Here is a 10,755-nt window from a genome sequence, read left to right as displayed (position 1 = left end):
GACTATAACAAAAATGTGGACATGCATGTGGAAATTCATGAAAAACAACTCCAAAATCCAAGAATATGAGCATGCATGCATGAATTCACTGTCAAATCCAACTCTTAAAACCAATTCTAGCCTTTGAACTCTAATCTTTCAAGAACCATGCAAAAGCTAACTTAATTCACAATTAGAAGGATGAATTCCTTACCTAGGTTCCCCAATTACAAGAATGAAAGCTCAAATACGAAATCAACCTTCAATTTCTCCAAGTCTCCAAGTTAAGCTTGATGAACTCAAGTCTATTCTCCTACTCTCTCTCTCAATCAGTTTTGTCTTCAAAATGGCTGAGGAAATGTTGTATGATCAAGTGTAATAAGGCTTCAACATAGTCTTAGATAGTGGCCCACTAAGTGGCAAAATGGTAGATAAGCCCGACTAATGTAATTTAACTTTAATTAATCATACCCAATCAAATTTAAATTAAATCTACCAATAAGTCACATAAATTCTAATTATCACATAGCACTAATCAATTTCGAAATCGGGCGTCGATAAGCTTTCAATTTGCAGTTCAAAACATAAAACATGAACAGATCGTTTTATGGCAAACAGATAAAAACACTAAGATAATGCAATACATATTGAATTTAATTCTGGATTCCTTCTAAATTACTGTTAGGCATAACTAATCATGGTTTAGCATTAATCGGAGGTCGGGGTTATTACAGTTCTCCATGAACTCCATCCATTTTCTCTGCCTCAAATTCAAATCTTTCTGTGAAAATAGACACTTCAAACTCTTATGATTGGAAAAGACCTCAAATCTCTCACCATACAAGTAATGCCTCCAAATCTTCAAGGCAAAGATCACCGTTGCTAGCTCTAAGTCATGAGTAGGATAGTTCCTCCCGTGTGTTTTCAACTGACGTGAGCCATAAGTTACTACCTTCCCCTCTGCATCAAGACACAACCCAAACCTTTCCGAGATGCGTCACAATACACAGAACAACCCAAACCCCTCTTTGGAATAATCAACACTGGAGTAGTGGTAAGTCTAACCTTAAGTTCTTGGAACAACTTTTCACAAGTCTCATTTCACACAAACTTAATTTCCTTTCTCGTTAGTCTAGCCAAGGGTGAGACTAATCTAGAGAAATCCTTCACAAAACGACAGCAATGTCTGGCCAATCCCAAGAAACTATGAATCTCAAAGGCATTCTTAGGTTGTTCCCAACCTTGCACTGTTTTTATTTTAGAAGAGTCTACAGTCACCCCTTCTCCGAATACCACATGGCCTAGGAATTTCACCTCCTTCAACTAGAACTCACACTTCCTAAACTTAGCATACAACTTGTGGGCTCTAAGAAACTCAAGTACAGCTCGTAAGTGTTCCTCGTATTCCTCCTCAGAGGGTGAGTAAATTAAGATGTCACTAACAAAAACGACTACGAAACGGTCTAAGAACTCACAGAAGATTTAATTCATCAAATCTATTACCTTCCAGCTAGCGCCTGGAGAATTGGCTACGCTAAGAATGTGGGGTGCCAATACCTTCCAGCTAGTGCTTGGAGAACTTGGCAGAGATACCATTACCTTCTAGCTAGCGACTGGTAAATTGGCGTGAGTATTAGAAACGATTATCTTTGGCTTACCGTGCTTGAGGCAGGTAGAGCATTGTTGGGTTTTTTGTTATTATCTTAGTTCTCTTTATGTGTTTCATGTATAGTGATGATTATTTTGTGGAGGATGTCACTTGTCTTATATGGTTATGTGAGGAGTATTTTATATGTGTCATCTTCATGTTCGTTTGGGAAACTTCTATTCGAAAATTGCAATTTGGAATTGGGTGTGAGTTCAGTAATTAGGAACAGTAATTGGATTTCGTGGGTTTGTTTTCGAATACCTATTATTGTCTGGAAAATGTAAAATAAAGAGGAAGCAAGAAAAAAGAAAAGTGAACGGTTTGTGATTATTGGATAAATTGAATGATTTTGAGAAAAGTACCTATGTAAGTATATCTTTATGTATAAATCGACACTTATGCATATGGTATGACTTAAAGCATTCATGATCATAGCTATCTATATGTTGTTATCATTTAAGATCATGTCAGGATCCCTACTGGACTTTATGTTCATCTCACGTTGCTAATCTTTTTTCAGGTGAATATCAAGAAGTGGTTCAAGATCGAGGATCTTCATTTTTTGTTGGCCATTGGCCTTTTAATTGGACTTATCCTCGATCTTGAACCACTTCTTCATTTGCTTATAATTGGCCTTTTAATTGAACAATTTTAGGCCAATTAAAAGGGTTGAACTTCTGTAGGCCTTTTAATTGGCATACAGAAGTTCAATCATTTATGATTGGCATACAGAAGGCCAATTATAAATGATTGAACTTCTGTAGGCCTTTTAATTGGCCTTTTAATATAAGCCAATTATAAACAATTTTAGGGTTCAATCAAATTGCTGGCTGAATGTCGTTGTTGTAAAAATGATTGAACCCTTTCTCTTTTATGTAATGATATAAGCCTGTAAACAATTTATTATAATTATGTCACATGTTGCATTATTCAGTATACGATTGAGAGAATCTTCATTTGCTTATATTTGCAAAGCTATTGGACTTCTGTCTACTATCTCTAAAATTGTTTATAATAATGATTTGGTAATGTTATCCGAGTAATTAAAAAGTGGGGTGTGACAACTTTTCTCAAAAATAACTCTTCTTTAACATTTCAGGAAAATCACGTCTTATCTTTCCAATCTTTCATTTAGAATTCAAAAGAATCTTGCAATAACATTTATTTTTTAAAACAAGTTCACGCAATCAATCATACTATCGACTAACCATTTAATCAAAAGCTACATCTCCATTATTTCCCAAATTTAAAATATCTATGCCATTATCTAACCGAACACCAACTCACGAGCATGTACACTACTCCGATTACAAACATCAACCATCTATCACATTATCAATATCTCGCATAATCACTTAAGCAAATAATATCATCATGAACTCCACATCACTCATTACTAATCACAAAAGGACAATTGGCACCTTTCCAATTTCAACATAGCCAAATACTTCAAACCATCTCAACATGCTTTACCAGGCGCTATACGGAAAGAAACAAAACCTATCTCAAAGCGCCAAGCTTTATCAGTGGCTAATCGGAAGGAAACAGAACCTCCATATAGCCCAACAATACACACACTTTATCGAGCACAAACCCAAAGGAAATAGAACCTATCTCAAAGTGCCACGCTTTACTAGTCCAAAGCTAGAAGGAAACTGAACCTCTACCTACGTTTTATCGAGCGCACACTGGAAAGAAATGGAACCTCCGTCAATGCGCTACGTTTTACTGGGTCTTCACTGGAAGGAAATGAACCCTCTATATAGCACTTTCAACATTCATCACATTACATTTCCACGCCATTCTAAATTACACAAATAAACCAACCACTCAACAATGAACACCATCCTCCATCAATGGCCAAGGACAAAATCTTTAAGTAACAAATCACATAAAATCTCATAATTAAAATAAGATAATCCTCATAATATCCCACAACGTCATTATCGTCAACATAGCCTAGATTTCCCACTAAAAATCATAATATTACTTAAATTTTCATAACTCATTCCATAGTTTCAACTATCAACAACTTTAACATAAGCTTGAATCCATGATATCCATCCAATTTCCTTCTCTTCCATATTACATTTCCAATTGACAAAAGTAAAATTTTATCCAATAATTATAACCCATCAATTCTTCTCATAACATATTTTCAAATTACCTTAATCAATATTACACAATAAATATACATTCATAAATTTTCAACATCTCTTAAGAACATTAATTAAAAATTAGGGCTTTCACTACAATTATCACTTGCATGTCCTATTAGCTTCAAATCTCCATAATCAACAACGAAACACAAGATTAAACCCATTTAATCCAAAACCCTAACTCATAAGTTGCACATGTAACAGCTTGTAAGCCCTTTTTGATTGAAAGTTGCTTATAGAAATTTGTATAGGGTTTAACACACACTCCCACATATCCTTTGAGTCTACGTTGGACTCCTCAAGATTATTCATAGTAGGGTTATTCTCTCTAAGAATTTCTCTCTCTAGAGACTTAATCATTTCTAACACTTCACCAATAAGCCCTCACCGCGTATACAACCTCTAGCAGATTTTGGTATCCTAGACCATATACTCAACTAACACAACTTTGTCCTTAGAATACTCTAATACTACAGCTCAATTCTCAAGGCATCACAACTCAATTTCCAATAACACACGATAAAAGAAGCAGGGAGATCCCTACCTCAAAAGCTAGAAGAGAGAAAAGAAACCAAAACCCCCCAAAATTGACAACGTTGAAATTTGATCTCCATCGGTCAAAACATAACCCTCAACACGCTCATCATTTCAGTCTTAAGAAATAGTATCAAATTCTTCTTTGATTTTCTTGGATTAAAGAAAATTTGGGTGTTGGGTTATGTTTTAGAAAGAAATGAGAGGAAAAGAGATAGAGAGAGAGAGAGAGTGAGAGAGAGAGAAATGAGAAAAAGATAGAGAGGATCAGAATTTATAAGAAAGGGCACAAAATTCGAGACAAACACACAGAAAACCTCACGAGCAGTTCCAATTCTACATGAGTGGATTATACATCCCGCATGTGCACTTTGAGGTAAGGAAAAACCTAGGCAGTGTTTGGTAGAGTTTTAGAATTTTGATTTGAGAATAGAGTTGTATTTTGAGTTTGTAAGTTTTGTAATTATGATTTGAAAGGAGAAAATTTGTTTAGTTATGAGTTTTGAATTTTTGATGTGGCATATGAAATGAGAAAAGTTATTTGGTTATGAGTTTTGAAAAAAGTTTTCAAAACTTAAACCAACTACACAACTCAAAACTCTATTGAAAATTTTATTCAAAACTCATGACCAAACTCTTTTTAAAATTTAATTCAAAAAACTAATTTGTCATTTTGGTCTAAAAAAATAATTTCTATATTTAAAAAATATCAAAAGCAAATATAAATTTATTTTTCCAAATAACAAGTGGCGATTGCCAATTGGCCAAAAAAAAAAAAAAATTACTATTCCGGTCAACCTGCTGGACATTTGAGAGGATGTCCGGGCGGATGACTGGGTACACCAAAACTTCCAAAAATGTCTGGTTTACCAAACATGTTTTCAAAATGTGTTTTAAAATTGATTTAGAATCATGATTTGAAAACCTCTACCAAACAAATATGAGGGTGGAAAATTGATTAGAGTTGCACACCAAACGCAGCCCTAGAATTTCTACCAAATCTGCACGAGCAATTCTCTACCTAAAAACTCCCAAATTCCCTTACTAGTTCTGCATGTGCGGTTTCCAAATCCGCACGAGTGATTTTGCCAGCCCAAGTCAAATTTTGATTCTACACTCTGATTTCTCGTTTTTTCACCCGAAACTTGAAATTTCTAACTTAGAAATGTTAAGACAGGTTAAGCATGGTCTAAATGAAATCTCAACCGCTCTACACAATAATAAAAACGCCGAAAGTAAAACAAATAGTACAACTATGCAATACAAGTTGGGTCCAAGACCCGGGACATCAGATTACAAAATAAACGATTTTAATTAGTAAGGTAAGCTTAGTGAGTGGTGGACTTACAGTGCCCTATAGTATCTCTCCAATTGTTAGTTTAACAATAAGTTTAGAGAGCCACTCTGGTGCATATCCTTACCATAGCAAATGTAACATAATCCTAACATTCCATAATTATAATTTTTTCATTTTATCATGTTTATCTATAAAAAAATTATTAATCTATTTTAAATAATATTCTTATCATCTATTTTTTTTGAGACTGATGTAATAAAATAAAAATTTTACAATTATCATATGAAATTATTATTTTTTTTTATAAATGATATATATAAAATATTTTAAAGAATAAATGATTTGAATTATCAAAATAAAATTTATGTTAAACTTATGAAAGTTCTCCAAAATTAAAATTTACACATGAGAGAACCATAACACTTCCTGAAATAATGATTGGGCTTCTTCCCATACACGCCAATTTCACGCCAACAAAGGTTGGCATAAATCTATGAGCAAGGATCTTCTAAAGTGATTTTTTCTTAAAGTTTTTTAGAGTGTTACATTGTGTGGTTGAGATTTATTGGCAAGTCACATCAATTTTTCTGATGTGACTTGCCAGTAAATCTCAACTACACAATGTAACACTCTAGGAAATTTTAGGGAAATTTCACTCTAGAGGATCCTTAGTGTAAATCTAGGGCCAAGCTCTTATGTGGTGTTTTGAAAAGTTGGTAAAAAATTAATTTTTTAATTGTTTTAGTGACTTTTTTAGCAAAAAAGTTGAATTATTTTGGGTAAAAAAACTGATTTTTTTGACTAAAAAAAATTAAAAAGTCAAAAAATTAGTTTTTTACCAATTTTTCCAAAGTGCCCCTAGATCAACCCACCCAACAAAATCCAAAAGTAAAACCCCATCAATTTGGAGGCGTTTCCGTAATGTAGCCCTCCAGTTTCGAGAGCTTCTATTTGCACACACTTATTACACTCTATACATAACATTCTTAATAAATAATTTGTTTGGAAGCAGTATTTCGAAAAATAAATAACTTGTTCAAGTAGAATTTTGAAAATGAATAACTTGTTTGGAAGTAGAATTTTAATTTTTTTTTTTTAAACATTTAATTTCCGAATGTGTTAAAATAAAATTGTAATAAAAATAACGGCTCTGCTACAGAGCCCGAAACCCTTTCGAGCCAATTTGGCTCGAATTTGAGAAGAAGGAGGAAGAAGAAGAAGGGAAGGAGGGGGAGGGGGAGGGGGAGGGGGAGGGGGAGGGGGGGGAAGGACTGGAGGGGGCCTAAAAAATGGAGGAGGAGGGACTGAGGCGAGGACGCGATCGGCGGTGGCCGACGCGATCGGAGAAGGCAACGCGATCGGCGGCTGGAGGCGACGCGATCGGAGAAGGCAACGCGATCGGCGGCCGGAGGCGACGCAGGCGACGCGACCTCTCTCTCTCTTTCTCTCCCTCTCCCTCTCCCTCTCTTTCTCTTTCTTCCTCTGCAAATGCAGAGGTCGAAAATGGCGGAAAAAAAAGAAAAAAAAAAAAAAAAAAAAAAACGGAATGCCCAAAACGACGTCGTTTTGGGCATTCGAGGCATTCGAGCCAGGTATTTCGGGCCCTCAAACATTTTCCTAAAAATAATTATTATCAAGTGTGCACAGAGTGGATTAAGGAAGCTGCCTCCAGTTTCCCAACCTCTTCATCTCTCTCTCTGAAACCACAAGAAGCAAAGAAATGGCGCTAACACTATCCAACACATTCATCCAAAGAAATCTCCCTCCTCTTCCATCTCTCTCCTCCACCAACAAGCTGACCACCACAGTGGGACAACAACCCAATCGTCGGTAGTGGAGCTGCAGGAAGAAAGACATACACCCTCAATTCTACGAGGACTCCAAGGTCTACTGCAATGGTGAACTCGTGATGACCACTGGTGGGACTCAGAAGGAGTACGTCGTCGACGTTTGGTCCGGAAACCACCCCTTCTACTTCGGAAACCGATCTCAGCTGCTCGTCGACACCGATCAAGTCGAGAAGTTTCGAAAGAAGTACGGAGAGCTCACTCAGATCACGCAGATTCCTGATCTTAAGGGCGAGATCATTCTTCCTCCCAAACGCAAGTCTGGTTCTGCCAAAGGCGGCAAGAAGAAGTAGTTTCCAATTGTAGAATCTGATTAAGGTTTTGGTATTTTTTCTTTCTTTCTCTCTCTATGTAATATTTTATGTTTCTGCTTTGTGTTGTGAAGTTGTGCTTGTTTTTGTTGATTGAGATATGTTTGGTTTGTTAGACCATCTCCAACCGTAATTTGATTCCAAATTTGAGTAAAATGCTTGATTTGACATGAACTACTCCAATAATTTCATCAAAATCTTTTTAAAAATTCCCCTCTTATTCCAAATTTTCTCTTTTCATCAAATTTGTTGGAAAAAAAAAAAAAAAAAATTTCTTGTCCAATACTTCCATCTTTCGAAGTTTTCATTAAATTCAAATTTGTTGAGTTCTCAATTTGATGATTTGATGAACATTAGATGAAAGGATTGGAGATTATTTAAATTTGATGAAAGAAAAGATGAAGGATTGGAGATGCTCATTGAGGCTCAATTTGGAGTTTTTGATGTCAATTCGTCTGATAAATAGGCATTTTGTGGCTTTGAATTGCAGTAATTGTGACGGCTAACCCTGCATTGGCATACATTAAACACCTTTATAGCAGGGGAGAAAAAAATTGTGTTCATGGTTAAGGCTGTAAACGATTGGAGTAGTAAAGTGTTCAAAATTGACTTGAATCTTTAAAAAGTTTCAAAATGTGTTCTAAGTTTGATATGTTTATCTTTTGAGTCAATCGAGCTTTAGTCGAGCTGTAACCTGCTTTTTTTATGTTGTATTATGTAATCAAATCGAAGTAATAGTTGGTTGTTCATGTTTGAGTTGAAAATTTAACGAGATTTAAAGTATGTTTGAGTTTGACTAATGAGGTAATCTCAAACAAACTTTTACTGAGATGAATATGATCAAGTCGATCACGAGTCATGTTTGACTAGCTTCATTGGTTTTACAATCTTAACTATACCTGCAATGCAGGGCAACTTCAATCTAGTGATAGCAATTTGATTGATCATAATTTATTTTTGCTTGACTAGTAACTATGACAGTGTCTTCTGCCAATATGTGCTATTGTCTAGGAAATTTCTCTTATGTTTGGTTGCGGAGAAAATTTTGAATCATCGGTTTTTCTTTATTGGAGACCTGAAAACCACAAAACAACCTCTCAGTGAATGAGAGGGTTTAGGAAATCAGGGATCTTCAATCTTGGAGACGGGCAATTTTTAATTAAGTTGATGTGATTACTATATCCATGTTGAGTTTGCTCCATTCTCAGAGATATAGGTTGAACAATTTGAGTGATTTTATTTTATTTTATTTTTTTATGCAGGATCCTATTAGATGATGTGTATGACCAATGTCAGTTTTTGTTATTGGTTGTGTCTTGTTAAACTTATTATTTTGTATTGGGTTTGGGTTTTGGGGTTGACAATCCATTTTAATGTGGAAAAATTCATTGGCTTTGGCTTATGCAGAATCCAAGAACTCGTCGATATGAACTTGCTTCTGTTTTTCTACAAGAACTTGTCAGCAATCTCACTGTATCGACAAAACAAATCATCCATGATGTCCTTCAAGCATCGACTCGGCCACAGATGGAACAGTCTTAGCTGTTGAACCACGTCAAGTATTAAATGATTCTCTTCTGTGTATTTGTTATGGGTATACTTCTACTAGATATATATATATATATATATATTTCAACATAGGGTATCTAAATTTTGAGGTATTCTTGAAAATGTTAGATTTCTCTCTAGTTTAAATCTAAACTTAACTGCCATGTTCGGACTTGTGAGGACTACCACGGATCTCGTTTCGATTATTTGAACTGTTAATTTTGTAGAGTCTTCTATGTATATTAGTATATTTTTTAAAATGTGATGGGTTTCTCTTCCGTTTTCATTTGAAAGACAAATGTAATAGAATGAAAATGTTATTATTATTGGATCGACTTAATTTAAATTATTATTATTATTTATTTATTTATTTTTAGGAGTGATATAAGAATTGCTTGTGGAACTGTCACAAGTATGCTCCCACAACACCAACTCCTCTTAGATATATACAATTTTCCCTTGTTTATTGTCATGCCATTCTCATCCTTCCTTACCATCTGAACCTGTTCAAACATAATAATATGTTCTTCAATTCTGATTTGTATATACAAACGAATAAATTAATTATATAACATTGTATAACAATGCATTTTCAATCACAAAAATTAAACACATCTATTGGATCACAATTTTAATCGAATGAATAATGTTTAAAATAAATACAACAATAACTTAAACCAAATGATTTACAACAATTAAATACAGTAATTATTATTATTTTTTTTTTTGTTGTCAATTTTTTTATCAATTGATAGGAGAGTAATTATCAATATGAGAAATATTTATATCGTCAAATAGACCACTGGTTCACAATAGTTAGAAAGTCAATTTTTTTTAAAGCCACTACAGTTCCAACTATGGTTGCAACTGTCACATGAAAGATAAATGTGTTATGCTGAATCATAATTATGTGTACAAATAAAGAAAACATAAATATAAATCATATAAGTAGCAACCAAGATTATTCAAGTATGATTGATGCCATAATTTGCACCACATGCAAGCAAGATGGCTAAAAAAAATGCTTGAATTTGTTATGAATCAGAATTATATATCTAGTAAGGTCATATGCCTAAAGAGATTCCAGGGCCATTTTTGGCAGATGTGGCCAGTAACAGGAAAGCAGGAAATATAAGCAGCATTATGTACTAATTAATAAAATGTACCAATTCAAAAAGTAGATACAAGGTTTCTTATAATTAATAAATAAAATAAAATGAAATGAAGAAAAAGAATTAAATTCTGGGATCAACAAATTTAGTTTTACTTTTTTAGAGCAGAAATGAATTATGTTTTAAATCACATGAACTACACTATGAAAGAACTGTCCGAGTCCGTTTTTCACAGAGTATTGCCAACAACTGATACAAGCAAGGCAAACATGAAAATAACGAAAGGACAGTAAAATGGGTAGTTTCTCAGGCCTAAGGCT

At 34.4% G+C, this 10,755-nt stretch overlaps 1 pseudogene across 1 annotated transcript; it reads left to right on the top strand.

Annotated features, from left to right (window-relative positions):
- The first annotated feature begins 7,270 nt into the window (after nt 1-7,270).
- On the top strand, nt 7,271-9,672 carry LOC145792619 (large ribosomal subunit protein bL31c pseudogene; annotated as a pseudogene). The gene is made up of 2 exons (XR_014332182.1): nt 7,271-7,782; nt 9,183-9,672. The product of XR_014332182.1 is annotated as a large ribosomal subunit protein bL31c pseudogene (transcript).
- The last annotated feature ends 1,083 nt before the right edge of the window (nt 9,673-10,755 follow it).

Source organism: Camellia sinensis, chromosome 6, assembly GCF_055761805.1.
Source record: "Camellia sinensis isolate YWXY chromosome 6, ASM5576180v1, whole genome shotgun sequence".
Classification (NCBI taxonomy): Eukaryota; Viridiplantae; Streptophyta; class Magnoliopsida; order Ericales; family Theaceae; genus Camellia; species Camellia sinensis.
The sequence above is the reverse complement of the archived record's forward strand: the minus strand, read 5'-3'. Positions and strand labels throughout refer to the sequence as shown.